Source organism: Lathamus discolor, chromosome Z (genome assembly GCF_037157495.1).
Source record: "Lathamus discolor isolate bLatDis1 chromosome Z, bLatDis1.hap1, whole genome shotgun sequence".
Taxonomy (NCBI): Eukaryota; Metazoa; Chordata; class Aves; order Psittaciformes; family Psittacidae; genus Lathamus; species Lathamus discolor.
In genome coordinates this window covers 60506109-60519735 of record NC_088909.1, presented here as the reverse complement: position 1 = coordinate 60519735, position 13627 = coordinate 60506109, and the positions used below count along the sequence as shown (strand labels likewise).

At 40.3% G+C, this 13627-nt stretch overlaps 1 long non-coding RNA gene across 1 annotated transcript in view; it reads left to right on the top strand.

The window, feature by feature from the left end:
• The window catches only part of LOC136005555 (uncharacterized), a 30733-nt gene extending 22135 nt beyond the window's left edge, over positions 1-8598 (top strand). The window contains exons 3-4 of the long non-coding RNA XR_010608800.1: positions 3323-3410; positions 8485-8598. This is a non-coding gene — a long non-coding RNA (uncharacterized LOC136005555). The remainder of the gene's footprint in view (positions 1-3322; positions 3411-8484) is intronic.
• The last annotated feature ends 5029 nt before the right edge of the window (positions 8599-13627 follow it).

The following is a 13627-nucleotide window of genomic DNA, read 5'->3' as shown; positions in this document are numbered from 1 at the left end:
ATGTTTACTCTTACTGTCACATTTAAAGCTGCCATAATCAATGATCTCTAGCAACATATATCAGTATAGCACATAACAACGTGGAGAAAATGAGAAGCACCTTCCGGGCCACATCCTCTAAAGTATCCTTTTACATAATACAGATACTTCATTTCTATGAAGTACAGCAGAAAAATTTAGGGTTTGCTTCGTTATTAATTAAGGTAAAAAAAATCAAAGAGCACAGAAGAGGCATCCTGCATGGTGGAAATGTTCCTACCTTCATTTCTTACTCTTCTATCAGGAAGCCTAATAAAGTAAAATCGTCAGTTTATAAATTCATTAGTATTTCTTTTGTGAAACAGTAGCTCCAACTTTTCCTAGGTTTTCAATGCAATTGTTGTTTAAACTGCAACACACAAAAAAATAAATCCTCTACTCCCTTATATCTGTTCAGCAGCATTAAGGACACAGGTTGCAGACATGGAATTGAGACCAGAATTTGGCCAGCAGACTGGCGAATAACCTGCTTGATTGCTTCATATTGTACAATTACCAAAATATTCTCAAACAGGCATGCATTAGGGCTCTGGCCGGGGAATATGTGAGGCACAGTTTGGCTTGCACGTATTTCTAAGTGTTGAAGGTTGGTTGCCTTAAGCACACCTGAATCCTAAAAGAACGATCACACAGCTCTTGACTTTCCAGCCTAGTCTCGTGCAACCTTGCCTGGTTTGAATGGCTTCATGAGTCTACTGTCATGGATTAATATAAAACTATGGTTTGGATCCTCCACTAAAGCTGCTGTTATATTTGCCACTGTTTCTCTATATTGCAACAAAGCTTTTGTGGGGCCTGGAATGCCTTCCATGTGTGCACCATATGAAAACCACAGTGAAGTCAGTTTCCTAACTCAGAAGAAACTGAGATGACAGCTGAGAAGAAGTGCCCAGTGTTCTCACTGAAAGCTTTTGCAATCATCATTAGGGATCTCCCCCAGATTTTTCCAATGAAAGGATTTTTTAATGCACTGACTCCAGGTTGCATTTCACATCTAACTCTAAGATGTGCAAATAACTGCTCTAACAGAGAATGGTGCTGTACAATCTACTTTAATATCCTTCTAAAAAATGCAATCAGCTGGTGACATTTCAGCAGACAGATGTTGACCATTATACAGGGAGCAGAATGGGAGTGTGCACACATGTTCACTTGCATATTTCCTACACATGCAGAAAGACCCTGTCCTCATAGCCACACAATCACAGAAACCGCAGTCCTCATTCTTACCATATGCCACAGGATTATAAATGATCATTCCTTGAGGAATACCCTGAAAGACTATAGTAGGTGAAATTCTCATGTGATACTCATGACTCTTTAATTTGTTCTGTCAGTGGTATTCTTCTTCTCGGCAATTGCAGCTTCAGTCATTGAACCTCATTACTCTGAATTTCTGTTTTTTTAAAAAAAACAAATTACTAAATTTCTGTCCTCTACCATTCATTAGTGGAGCTTAGGCTTAGGAGAAATATATTAAACAAAGCATCTGAAATTTCATATATAATTCAATCTTCTTTACCAAAGAATCTTAGTGAGAACTGAGTAATCCCGATCACACTGGGTAGCACTGACCATAAGATAAGGAAGAGAGACCTCCAACCGCATTTTTAACATCAAGGAAGGAAAGCTTTTCAAGTCACAAAATGTTCTTACATATCTTTGATTTTCACTTGAATTGCAATCCAGGAATTAAAAGAGGTTTTTGAAAAATGCCCTTGATCTTAACCCTCGGCAGATATATAAATAGACTGACATGGACAGTAGCAGTATAACCAAAAGATTACATTGTTTCATGGAGCTGCTAAGCCCTTCACATGTCAAAAACTTTCAAAGTTTAAATGAACACCTTGAAAAATTAATTTCTTCACTGTTCCTTATGAAATTATATTTTTTTCTTTAATAGAGCATTTTTTTTCTCCCAAAGAACATTTGTCACATATATTATCACCTACCAAGCTCTCTTCATCCTTCTTTTGGTTCTTGACAGATATATAGGGTCTATATCGGGTTTTGTAGCTCAGTAAGTACTACTATGACTTAAGAATTCAGCAATTCCTTCCACCACGGCAGCTCCACACTTACCTGTTTGCCAATGGTAAAGGCAAAATCCTGGCTCTGCTGAGGCAATATTTAAAAAAACCCAATCAAACAAACAAACAAAAAAAAAAAAAAAAAAGCCTTTCAGACTTAGAATAATCTGAATTTCATGCTGTGGGAGCATCCTGTGCATGTATGCCGACAGACTGAATCACACTCTGCTTGCTCAGTCCTGTGCTGCTCCACTGATGTCAAGGTCATCATTCCTGACTCAAACCAGTGAAAAAAAAATTAGGATCAAATACACTCTTTTGATTCCTGACTTCTTTAAATTTAAAGCCTATATAGTTTCCTTAGCATACTTATGGTGTCCCAGCCCTAAGACTCTATTACTGTATTATTATACATTTGGTTTTGCATGAAATCAGGAGTAAAATGTAGTAGGGGGATCTGTCTGTTTAGTTTGATCTGCAGACACTTGGTCATGCATAAAAAAGCATCAAAGAAGGAACTGGCAGAGTATCATGAGATCATCTAACCAACCAAACCCAGCTTGAAATTATTATTAATACCATGCTTAAAATTAACTTACAAAGAAAGCCCAGGGCAAAATCGTGTCACTTCTTGATTTCTTACACAAATGCCCAAAATCTGATTGTAGGAAGTGAATGGGAACATTCCATGAACATCACTGAGTTAAAACTGTCTTTTGAATTTCAATTAATACTCACAGACCTTTTCCTCCGTTTGCTCTGGTATGCACATACCACTCATTCTTGGCTCAAAACTGTAGAGCTGAACACATTCGACATGGTGACTATTAATCATGGTTGGTCTTTGAAACTTTTTAAATTATAGCCCAGGCCATGAAAATAACCAAAAATTATTATTATTTCAGAAATGTTGAGCTGTACCTCTTTAAGTGTTTGTACCTTCCAAAACATTTGCTGAGAAATAGCCCATCATGCACATACAAGAATGAACTGCCTACCTTAGATTTTTACTTAAGTAAATTTTTAAAAAAATAAGCTGACTCATTCCCAATTTAAAATACCTTTTCAGTGGTTTCTAGTCTACCTAGTAGTTTCTGAACTAGTTAAAAAAACAGTCCTACAAAGTTTTAAGGTCAGAATGATCTGCTTGATGTTTAGTTGAAAGCTGTATATAGAAGGTGATGACACTTCACCAAGAAACCCTGGTATAATACTTAATGCTATTTATCCCAAAATGTTTCATTCTGCAGGGGACATGGCTACCCAACAAGATGCATTTCTGAAGTAACATCACTCTGTCGTATATATGCACATCTGGACTTCTCAAGCCTTCCTCTTGTAAGCAGACTTTATAATAATTTTCTTCTTCTCCCAATAGCCAATGAAGTAATATGTGTTTAATGATTAATTTCTTTTCTTTGGGATTGTAAATGAGTTGCCACACTGAGTTTGAGCATTGGTAGAAATTAGTAGAAATTGAGAGATTTTTGCATATATACTTCAATTATGCTGTGCAGGACTCTGGTTTTGTAGTAAACATTTAATAATGAAAATAAAAAAAAACAAAGGAACTGCTCAACATATCAACAACAGACAATCACAAAAATCCAAAAATCTGTTTTTGAAAGGCTTAAAGGACTCAGTAGGGTTGATTGATTCTAACAAACATCAAGTTTCAGTGTGTTATGGGAAATTGCACCAAGTACTTCCATCTCAATATTTAAATTCAGAAAAAGCAGCTTGTTAGCTGGAGAACACAGTGTAATCTGTCTTTAACTAAGGTTGTATTGTAATGAATTTAGAATCATAGAATCATAGAATAGTTAGGATTGGAAAGGACTTCAAGATCATCTAGTTCCAACCCCCTTGCCATGGGCAGGGACACCTCACACTAAACCATCTCACCCAAGGCTCTGTCCAACCTCGCCTTGAACACCGCCAGGGATGGAGCATTCACATCCTCCCTGGGCAGCCTATTCCAGTGCCTCACCACCCTCACAGTAAAGAACTTCCTCCTTATATCCAATCTAAACTTCCCCTGTTTTAGCTTAAACCCATTGCCCCTTGTCCTGTCACTACAGTCCCTAATGAAGTGTCCCTCCCCAGCATCTTTATAGGCCCCCTTCAGATACTGGAAGGCTGCTATGAGGTCTCCATGCAGCCTTCTCTTCTCCAGGCTGAACAGCCCCAACTTTCTCAGCCTGTCTTCATACAGGAGGTGCTCCAGGCCCCTGATCATCCTCGTGGCCCTCCTCTGGACTTGTTCCAACAGTTCCATGTCCTTTTTATGTTGAGGACACCAGAACTGCACACATACTCCAAGTGGGGAGTCTGGATCATCCTTCAGCCTGCTGGTGACACTCTTTTTGATGCAGCCCAGGATACGGTTGGCTTTCTGGGCTGCGAGCACACACTGAAGCCGGCTCATGTTCATTTTCCCATCGACCAGCACCCCCAAGTTCTTTGCAGGGCTGCTCTGAATCTCTTCTCTGCCCAAGCTGTAGCTGTGCCTGGGATTGCTCCAACCCAGGTGTAGGACCTTGCACTTGTCATGGTTAAGCTTCATAAGGTTGGCATCAGCCCACCTCACAAGCGTGTCGAGGTCCCTCTGGATGGCATCCCTTCCCTCCAGTGTATCAACCAAACCACACAGCTTGGTGTCATCGGCAAACTTGCTGAGGGCGCACTCAATCCCACTGTCCATGTCACTGACAAAGATGTTGAACAAGACCGGTCCCAACACTGATCCCTGAGGGACACCACTCGTTACTGGTCTCCAGCTGGACATTGAGTCATTGACCACAACTCTTTGCATGCGGCCATCCAGCCAGTTCTTTATCCACCGAGTGGTCCACCTATCAAATTGATGTCTCTCCAATTTAGAGACAAGGATGTCATGCAGGACAGTGTCAAACGCTTTGCACAAGTCCAGGTAGATGACATCAGCTGCTCTTCCCCTGTCCACCAGCTCCATAGCCCCATCATAGAAGGCCACCAATTTGGTCAGTCAGGATTTCCCCTTAGTGAGCCCATGCTGGCTGTCACCAACCACCCTGTTGTTTTTCATGTGCCTTAGCATGCCTTCCGAGAGAATATGCTCCAAGATTTTGCCAGGCACAGAGGTGAGACTGACTGGTCTGTAATTCCCTGGGTCATCCATTTTCCCCTTCTTGAAAATGGGGCTTATATTTCCCTTTTTGCAGTCGTTGGGAACTTCACTTGACTGCCATGATTTTTAACATGTTATGGACATTGGCTTAGCAACTTCACTCGCCAGCTCCTTCAGGAGTACCAGTTCTCCTGACAGCTTCTGGAGACGGCCCACGTTGTCCCTAGTCTTGTCTTTTATTTGCTACGTACCTATAGAATCCCTTCCTGTTATCCTTTAACATCTCTAGCCAAGTTTAATTCTAACTAGGCCTTAGCTTTCCTAACCTGGTCCCTAGCTTCCCGGACAACATCCCTGTATTCTTCCCAGGCCGCCTGTCCTTGCTTCCACGTTTTATAAGCCTTTTTTTTCCTTTGAATTTTCCTCAGCAGCTCCTTATCCATCCAAGGAGGTCTCCTGGCCCTTCTGCCGCACTTCATTCTAGTTGGGATGCAGCACTCCTGAGCTCGTAGCAGGTGATCCTTGAATATCAACCAACAGTCTTGGGCCCCCCTGCCCTCCAGGGCTATATCCCATGGAACCTTACTAAGCAGGCTCCTGAAGAGGCCAAAGTCTGCTCCCTTGAAGTCCAGGGCAGTGAGCTTGCTGCACACTCTTCTCACTGTCCTGGGGATCTCAAATTCGACCATCTCGTGATTGCTGCATCCAAGGCTGCCCTGGAGTACCACATTCTCAACAAGCCCTTCCCTGTTGGTGAGCATGAGGTCAAGCACGGCACCTCTCCTTGTCGGCTCCTCTATTACTTGCAGAGGGAAGTTGTCTTCCACACAATTGAGGAACCTCCTGGACTGCTTGTGCTGGGCTGTACCATCCCTCCAACAGATATCAGGGTGGTTGAAGTCCCCCATGAGGACAAGGGCCTGCAAGCGTGAGGCTGTTCCTATCTGTCTATAGAGCACTTCATCCACAGAGTCCTTCTGATTGGGCTTTCTGTTACAGATCCTCACAATAATGTCTCCCATCGCTGTTCTCCCTTTAACCCTAACCACAAACTCTGTTAAATGATAACCTGTCCCCAGACAGAGTTCCATACTCTCCAGCCTCTCCCTAACATAAAGGGCAACTCCCCCTCCCCGCCTGCAGGGCCTGTCTTTTCTAAAGAGCCTGTAGCCTTCCATTCAAACACTCTAGTCATAGGACACATCCCACCATGTATCTGTGATGCCTATTATATCATACCCCCATAGACGTGCACACATCTTTAATTCCTCTTGTTTATTCACCATACTATGGGCGTTTGTGTAGAGGCATCTCAGCTTAGTTCCAAATGAAGCTGACTCATTGGCTGGAGCGGCTGGAATATCTCTACTTTGCTCCGAGCATTTACTATAGGTGCTGGCACTTGACTGGGTGTGTTGGGATGGAATGATGCCCTCCTCCCCCAGTACATCTAGCTTGACGCTTTCCTGACCAGTCTGGCAAGCCTCTGAACTTTGGGGCATAATTTCAAGACTACACGAAAGTAGTGATTATTTTCCAATGAGAATATTTTCTGGAGTCCCTGCCCATGGGAGGTGGGTTGGAACTAGATGATCTTGAGGTCCTTTCCAACCCTAACTATTCTATGATTCTATGATTTTTCTTAACCACTTCTCAGTAATACCCAAAAAGTCCAACATTACAATCATTTTGTCTCTTCAGTAAATTGCTGTACATTTGAAATACAGAATAAACCTGCCCTGGGTATACACAAGAGTATTAGAAAGAAAACAGGAGACAAAACAAGTTTCTGCTGCCTCACTATATGAACAAACCCTTCTGTTAGTCAGGTATGTCCCCAAAAGAGCAGAGCTTCTGCCCATAGACATGAAAACAGCAAAGCTCTTATTCAGATGTCATTCGGTTCCATTTTTCTGTCAGGAAATTTATGCACACTGAGGGCATGAAGCTTTGCAAAGAGGACAAAGAGAAGCAAGGCAGTATCACCTCATGCATTGCAGCTCTATCAGTGAAGAAGACAAAAGATGTCGTCAGCTCGTTCAGGACTAGTCTGCTAACCTGTTTCTGTATTAAGCTGTTGCACCTTGACTTCGTATCTTTTCTTTGTTCAGAATACCTTCATCTTGCAGAGAAACCTTTATACTGCCAGGTAATCCAGGAAGCAACAACTTCTTCAAAGTAACCAGCTGGGATACTGATAACTGTACATATCATAGCAGCTCCAGGGTCAGAATGGGTTAGCTTTCTAAGTGCTTAACCAGAATGTTGTGTCTGTTTTGCAATCTCCTCTGAGCTTCAGGAGTTTTGTAGCTCCTTAATTATTGGAGCCTACTGACTTTTACAAATGATCAGTAAGACCATCCTTTTTGAAAACAGAGCTGTCATGGATACTAAGTCATTATCTATCCTACCCCACTACCCTAAAACTGGGTCAGGAAAACCAAAACTGTTCCTGTCAGAGGTTCATTAAATCCTTTTTATAAGGCCTTCTAGTGATGAAGACTCCCCAAGAGTTATAATCTATACCTAACAGTATTCAGGAACAGTAAGAGGATGTTTTGTAAAACTCAGCAGGCATTCAAGTAAAATACTAAAAAAAATAAAATTAGTCTGTCAGAGTTGCAACCACACAAAGTGAGTTTAGCTCACTCTGGTTTCATAACTTACATATCAGCATATGCTTTTCTGTGCATTTATGTACACTGGGGCTGGTTGAAGATGGAAAGTATTTTCTACAAAAGGGTTTAAAGCTGGTTTCACATCAAAAAGCTTTAGAATGAAGGTTTTAAAACAAACAAGTAAATATTCTTCTCTCTCTTTACCTGTTGTCATTGAAAACCACTGGAAAACATCAAAATAGATTTTCAAAACTTCAGTATAATCCTGGGGTTTTGGTAGACTGAAATTGTGAGTAATTTTTTGTTGTTGTTAAAAGCAGAAAATTGAGAGATGAAAACTTTTTTAATAAACAAAAGTTGATATTTTCCCCCAAGTCATCAAAACCACATTTACTAGCAAAAAAGGGTGCAACAATAGCCCTTTTCATTAAGAACAGCCACCATCTGTTTTGAGTATTGAGAGGGGATGACTCTAATGAAGAACCAACTGGTCACAGCAACAGTTACACAGGTTTTATGCAAAAATGAAAAATATGTATGCAGGATCAAAAAGTATTGAGGAAGAAACAGACCTCATTTATACATGTGTAAGATGCATTTTTGCTAGTAATGCTTCGCATGTCAGTGTCTTACTGTGAAAATTTGTTATGGGTATGTTTTCCTCTGTATTTTTATGGCCTCTTAGGAGAGAAAAGTATGGTGCACATTATCTACAGGACTTGCCAAGAAGATGCTTGAAATGCTCCATTCTTTTTTTGCTCCAGTGTGAAAAGCAGTGACAGATTTTGCCGAAAAATCTCTGGTGTAAATTCATTTTTACCTTTCTTCTTTTTATTTTAAATGCTTTCATCTACATCTTTGTGTAGTTGTTTGCATCCAGTGTCTCTAGCTAATCTTGACAAGTAGGCATGAACACAACAAGCCAAGAGCACTACCCTGCCCAGGCCTCCTGCTCTGAGGGAAATCCATCAAGAGTTTTCTTCTCCAAGCTGCTGCATTCATAAACATATTATGCTTCAGATAAACTTCTTCTGTTTTCTCCTTGAGGACATCACTCACCTGAATTCATTAGTAAGTTACCACTTTTTCCAGCAGCAAAGCTGGCTGATCGGCTTTTGTGTTCCACGCTGTTGGTACTCATGTTTCCATCTACTTCCTGATCAGCTACTACAATGACAGAAAAATGCAGGGGATAGCTGAGCTTGTTCACCTACCCAGGCTCAAGACTTGTGTTTTTCTCCATAACGAGGAAAGGAGGTGACTGTGCTCTCACAACTTTCTAGTCTCATCTGCATTGATAGGTGTTGACCCAGACCACACAGGTCTCATAGGCTTCTGCAAAGGGAGGACATTATCTTTTTGCTATGTGTCTTGATCCGCAACATAACATGACCAGAATACAGGCCTCCAGTCATATGAAAAGTATATATCAAATGAAAGGATGAGCACAGAGAAAGATTGCACGTCTTGTAACTGAACACTGTACGTAAACAGCAATCATCACTACCATCTGGAAGCCCCTTAACCAGGTGATGGACAAGCATAAATAGGACAACCAGTCACACAGGGGGAAGCACATTCATCATATGGGAGGATTTCAGTGACCTTCAGAGTAAGGCAGTAACAAATCCACTAAAATTGGCTCAAATAGAAAGGAAAACACTGGTAAAAGAAGTTTTATGAAACAATTAAACAAGAAAAAGAAAAAAAGGTCATGGGGTTTAATCCAGTGTCTTCTGCTCCTTTTCAACAGTAAAATAATATGAATTTTATTTTTTCCCTCTTCATCTGAAAATGAATTTGTGCACAAGTTTTGGTCTTGTTCAGAGACAGAATTGATTTTGGTTTTAATTACCTTATGTGGGACCATATCATGCAGTCCTCATGTTCAAGCAGAGCTGAGGATGACCTGCAGATTAGACTCCATATAACTAAGATTATATCAAGAGATTATTGGGAGTCTGTTAATTTTTTTGTGAGGTCACCAGTTTGCTGACTTGTCTTAGGAACTGTCAGGTTAAACTGATTAATCACCTCCTTATGGCTGCAAGAAGCATTATAGGCCACTGTTGAGAAAAGAACAGAGCTCACAGGAGAGAAGAATAGCTTCAGAAAACCTAAGGAGTTGTCTCAATGGAAAAATTGATAGAACGTTTGAAAGATAAATTATATGCTGAATTATATGCTGTATACAATTCCTCTGAAAGCATTTTTTCAACTACACCACTAAGAATGTTGCCTGTCTTCCAGAGGCAAGAGGTTTATAGATGATGTTTCACTCTAGTTCACCATCACTGGAAGTAGCATACGGAATGGAAATAAAAGAAACAAGGTTGCTGTACTTCTGTGGTCTTCTGTTATCTACTGTGACCATGGGATAGGGTTCATCATTTGCACGATTTATGGCTGAAATGATACTTTGAAATATGTCTGCATGATTCTCATTGATTTCCACAGAATGGCTGAAGTTTTAGAGTATTTGTGGCTTAGGAACAAATTGCACTTTTAAAGAGATGCAGGCAATACAGTTCCTGATACTGTAGTTTGATAGGTTCAATAGCACAATTCAAAGTTCTTTTGTTCATATTACCAAACCTTCATTGATTCATTGTAAAGTAGGGTCAGTTTCTCTTTGAAAAAGCACAATAAAAATTGAAGTCATTCACACAAGGAAGAACATTCTGTACTTCCCAACAGTTTTGTTTTCTCCTCTACTATTTATTTCACAGGGAAAGCCTGAATTCCCTCCTTGGGCAAATCCGAATCCAGTGGCGGCAGGGGGACTCCTGGGCAAAGAGCAGCAGCCACATGGAACCCAGCTCATGTGCAAAACAAGCTGCCCTGCATTTGACTGCTAGAACAAAGCACACTTCAAAGCCTGAAAGGTTCAAGACTGCCCTTAGCTAGGTCAGTGAAAACGTTTCCATGGGTCTGAATTGCCAAGGTAAAGCCACAGTTCCGAAAACCCCAACTGGCTTGCTGCTCTTCATGTAGGCAGCCAAGGCCTGATGAATAATGAAGTGAAAATCTAACCAGCTAATGATTTCAAGAAAGGAGAAACATTTAAATAAGGAGAACAGACTCATTTCCTCTTTCTACAGTTTTGTCTTGCCAGCCAAGAGCAAATATTTCTTCTACAACAGAGAGACACTTTCAGAGTGCTCAATTAAAGGCAAGATTGTCTGATTGATATAAGTCTGTGCAACCATACCATTTACATCAGTAGGACATGTGGCCCATTACAGGTAAAGTTTCAGGGACTTGGTCCAATTTTTTATCAGAGGGCTGAAGGAGGAAGAATATTGCACCAGCACTGTATTTTAAGGCCCATTTACATTGTCAAAGCAGTATGACTGAGCCATATAGTATGTGAGAACTAGAGATCATGTGACAAATACTAGGTATTACTGTGCCATTATTATCAAAACTGGTTCTTAGGAACAAGTATGTAAAATACCATAAGGGCAGCTAACAAAATATCACTGATTCAGATACAGTAAGCTATGCCAAAAACAAGTGAACAAATTCAGTTCTTGAAGCAATACTGTAAAGTAGCTGTTTTCCTGAAGTATCTGTTGCTTCTTTTCACACTTTCTTAGCACACTTCATATTCCAGGTTAGCAGTTTTGGTGTGCCTTTGATCTCTGTAGCAACAGGGGAATTGCCAGTTAAATTGTCACTTTCTCAAACTCCCTGTCAAAGACACATCTCTCACACTCAAAATTAGCAGCGCTTAGTCAGATTAAGTGTAGGATTAGTAAAAGGATATGGATGTTTGTATTAATTTGTTTTCTTTTTTTCTTATTAAAAAAAGTATTTCTAAAACAGTGATGATTAGAATTAAGCATGTCTTCATCCCATGAGAGAGCAACCTAAATTCCTGGGGAGACCTTACTGTGTGTGTCCACATTTTTACAAGTATTTGAGGTCTGCTTTTCCTAATGCTAAAAAAAGACTAAAAAATAGAATGTGTTCTTTAAAAATGGACTGGTGGAGGAAGTGATGTTCAATTCCTTTTTGACTGTCCATAACAACTAATCTTTAAGAGTTTATAAAGCATGGATCACATTCCAGTCTCACATGCACATCCTCTGATGTTGCTTTCACATGATATCATGGAAAAGGAAGAGTACTGGTACAAAAGACATTTGGAATGTGATTTGAGAACTACAAAAGACTCTGTTTCTGTTCTTGGGGTTGAATTGTCTGGCCAGAGCTCTGTTACAAGTTACTCTTTGCAATCATGAATGCAATGATTTTGTTGAGCAATTTGTTTCCTCATCCCTATGCTGGCAAGGGCCTGTATGTGAGAATGGATGCTTACGAGGCAAAAAAGCAGACACTGCCATGCTGTGTAGATCCTTGTTGTGACAGAAACCTTACTGAAATCAAATGCATTATATTCAGTATAAGCTACAGTTCAATTTTGTGCTACCAGGTATCAAGCCTCTACTTTGTTTAGATGGTAGCCACAAGCAACAACATCAGGGGTCTGGAGCACTTCTCTTATGAAGAGAAATTGCAAGGGCTGGACTTGTTTAGTCTAGAGAAGATAAGATTGAGAGAGGATCTCATTACTGCATATAAACATCTCAAAGGCAGGTGTCAGGAGGATGATGCCAGACTCTTTCCAGCCGTGCCCAGTGACAGGATGAGGAACAATGGACATAAACTAAAGCTCAAGAAGTTTCACCTCAGCCTGAGGAAGAACTTCCTTATGTTGAGGGTGGATACATTCAAAACCTGTCTGGACACTTTCTTGTGTAACCTGCTTTTGGTGACCCAGCCTTGGCAGGGGGTTGGACCCAATGATCTCCAGACGTCCCTTCCAACCCTAAGGATTCTGTGATTTTGTGAGTCTCCATGACTACCACACTCTACAGAGCTCTATCCACTGAATGCCTGATGAACATAAAGACCTAAAAAGAGGAGCAAGCTAACATTTCTAAAAAGATTCTGCATCTTCAAGGAACTGTACAATGAAGCAAAAAATATGATCTCTAGCAGAAACCTTATGTTACAGGATCGCTTTCAGTAACAGTTCCAATGGAAAGCAAAGATGTCACTGAAGGAAAAAAATAAGGTCCTGGTGAGGACTGAAGAAAAATGCAGAGTAAAGGAGTAGTGTATTCCTGACCTGGAATGTGATGCCTATAGCCAAGAAATAGCTGTGTAGTACAGTACATGTTATCACATTTCCTTATCTATCACCATCCCATTCACTAAAGTGGAGAATCCTTTACTCTGATCTCAGTTTATATCCAGGCTAAATGTGCCAGAGCTGAGGAATGGTTTTCAATTCCCCATTACTGTAAATCTACCATACAAACATCTGTGCAAAGTGGAGAGGTAAACATTAAGCTAACAGGCCAACACTGTTTCATATTGCAATGATCTAGCTCTAAACAAATTGGTCTTTATGATCCACAAAAGAAATTAAGTCTTGAAACTGGAGTACAATCTTCACCACTTTTAAGAAGAAAATTTTCTTTAAGAAGAAAAATAGAAAATTTGTTATCTAGTAGAAAGAAAGAACTACTTCCATCTAACTGTCCGAAACAGTGGAAAATTAAACCAGGTGTAATCAACATGACACATGTAGCAAGAAGGATTTTTGAACAGATTTATTTGAAATACTCACTTAGGTACAGAAAACAAGTAAACATTAAACTAGTCTCCCTAAAGAAGACAAATTTTTACTCCCACAGGATTTTAGAGGCCCCAGATAAACACGCTCAAATATTGTATCTTAAAGGAGTGATGGACACTGAATGTTAACATGGGGCTGGATTATGGCTTTGTTTTAAGTAGAAGTTCCAAACTGCAAC